Raw genomic sequence first — 2,500 nt, forward strand, 5'->3', positions numbered from 1 at the left:
GTCGTCCAAAGAAATAATCCAAGGATAATCCTCATCCCTTTTTGCTCAGAAGGATTCTTATGAAACTACGTGTCCTCTCCTTCTCCTCCTCCTCCAAGCGCACTTTTCCTCCTCCTCCTGCTCCTCCCTCCGAGCCTCCTAACTCATTCAAACAATGCCCTCTCTTCCTCTGTCGCCCTCACCGCCAACCACCTGTAATGACCCGTAAGGGGTGGCGAGGTGGAGAGAGAGAGAGAGAGAGAGAGAGAGAGAGAGAGAGAGAGAGAGAGAGAGAGAGAGAGAGAGAGAGAGAGAGAGAGAGAGAGAGAGAGAGAGAGAGAGAGAGAGAGAGAGAGAGAGAGAGAGAGAGAGAGAGAGAGAGGAGACGAAACGCGCGTGTTCTTAACCTACATAAAAAAATCCCTCTACTTCTGAACAAGACCAGAAGCAAAAGCGCACCCAAGTCTTTGACCGAACAATGGAACAACGAAGCAATCCGAACAGACCGCCTTGCCTGGACGACCCCGGCCTCGGCAAGAGTTCCCGAACGCCAAGACCAGTATGCTCTCCCGTTTGATAAGTCGGAGACTGATTGTCGAGTATTGAATCAGTGATAATGAAGTCACGATTGAACGATTGGAAGCAAGGAAAAATAATCGCCTGTTCTTTCTACTCCTGACTGTTTATCTGTATTCTTTGGTAAGGAGTTTTAAACACATCACATTGCAGCATTTCTCAGTATATAAGTGTATCACTGAAACTTTTTTCTCGGTTTATCATCCGTGTATGTAAATGATCACATGTTAGCATAACCCACAGCATTAAAGGTATGTTAGGTCATCTGCTCACATGGTCACATAACCTTTGGTCTTTGTGACCATCTGATTTTGATAGAGCTTATATTTCAAGCTTCATATAGATATATGTATATAATAAAGCTTTACATATGTTCTGAAGCATGATGGCTTCGCTGTGACAGGTGTCAGAGAAATTAAGTTTCATAGAATTTAAACGAGTGTCCAAGATATCTTCCGATAACATTATATATATATATATATATATATATATATATATATAGATATAGATATATGCATATATATACATATATATATATGTATATGTATATATGTATGTTTATATTATATATATATATGTATATATATATATATATATATATATATATATATATATATATATATATATATATATATATATATATATACATATACACACACACACACACTCGACGCAGAGCCTGTTGGCGGCTGCGACCGTCGCGTCGGCCCAAGTTCCATACAATGCCTTATCCAAGTGAAAGCGCCCTCGACGGGGCCTACACACTGGTAGTCTCTTATCAACCTGTAGATTTTGTATATCGTGGAGATGTGTTCCGGCAGACTCCGGCTGGGGAATGTACTTCAGAAAGCCATAGCTACCGTTCTAGTTGATACCTTCCGAAGTTAGAAGCAACTGTTGTATTTTAGATGAGGTCTATTCGGCAGCATTAAATGATTCTTGTACTGAATGCTTATACGTGATACATACATATATATATATATATATATATATATATATATATATATATATATGTATGTATTTGTGTGCGTGTGCGCGCGTGCGTGCGTGTTCGCGTGCGTGCGTGTCGTGTGTGTGTGTGTGTGTGTGTGTGTGTGTGTGTGTGTGTGTGTGTGTGTGTGTGTGTGTGTGTGTGTGTGTGTGTGTGCGTGCGTGTGTTTGTGTGTGTGTATATGTATATATATATATTATGTATGTATGTATGTATACACATGCAGACACACATGTAAGAAATGTATGTCTGTGATAGAAAATATGTTGTATTTATAGTTATAAAAGGGTCAAATGTAAGAATCCAGTGAGGTATGAAACGAGCGAGTTTCGTATAGCAATATAGAACCTCAGGGTAGCTGTTATATTACGTATATGTACAGTCAACCCCGCCACATATCCTTTCAGAAAGTGAGGACTCAATATAACAAGCAAGATAAAATATAGAAAGAGACACAAACACTCATACCTACACGACTTTTGCGCACACAGTCACGCACACACTCGCGCTCCTGCATGGCCACGAGAGCACATCTGCCTTGCCCTACATCCCAAGACCTGATTAGCGATAGGGATAAATAGATAATGATTATGTGATAATCCAAAAAAAAAAAAAAAAAAAGTGGGAGAGGGGGAGGGGAGAGCGTTATCACGAAGGAGGAGGAGGAGGAGGGGGAGGGGACGTCGCTATCCCTCCCCCATCTGCGTTCCGATATTGTAATGTCTATCGTTAATTCGTCTGACCGAATCTGACCCAGGACTTCCGTTTATTATTTATCTGTGACAAATGTGACGGCGATGAGTGTCATTACTAATTATCAAGTTCATACTCCATTATTCATGTTGGGTTATTACCAGTATCGCCATGGGTAACTTTATCATTTTCATTATTACTGCTATGCAAATCAGTTTTATAGCTATCACGATCAAATAAGTCAATACGTATCTCTATCAT

The 2,500-nt window shown here is 40.2% G+C and overlaps 1 protein-coding gene across 1 annotated transcript in view; it reads left to right on the top strand.

Annotated features, from left to right (window-relative positions):
* LOC125045921 (segmentation protein fushi tarazu-like) overlaps positions 1-174 on the top strand; it is a 39,622-nt gene extending 39,448 nt beyond the window's left edge. Inside the window, exon 10 of the mRNA XM_047643523.1 lies at positions 1-174. This exon is cut by the window's left edge and continues 620 nt beyond it. The gene's annotated coding sequence lies outside the window, so the exon portion shown is untranslated.
* Positions 175-2,500: the final 2,326 nt, after the last annotated feature.

Source organism: Penaeus chinensis, chromosome 38, assembly GCF_019202785.1.
Source record: "Penaeus chinensis breed Huanghai No. 1 chromosome 38, ASM1920278v2, whole genome shotgun sequence".
NCBI lineage: Eukaryota > Metazoa > Arthropoda > Malacostraca > Decapoda > Penaeidae > Penaeus > Penaeus chinensis.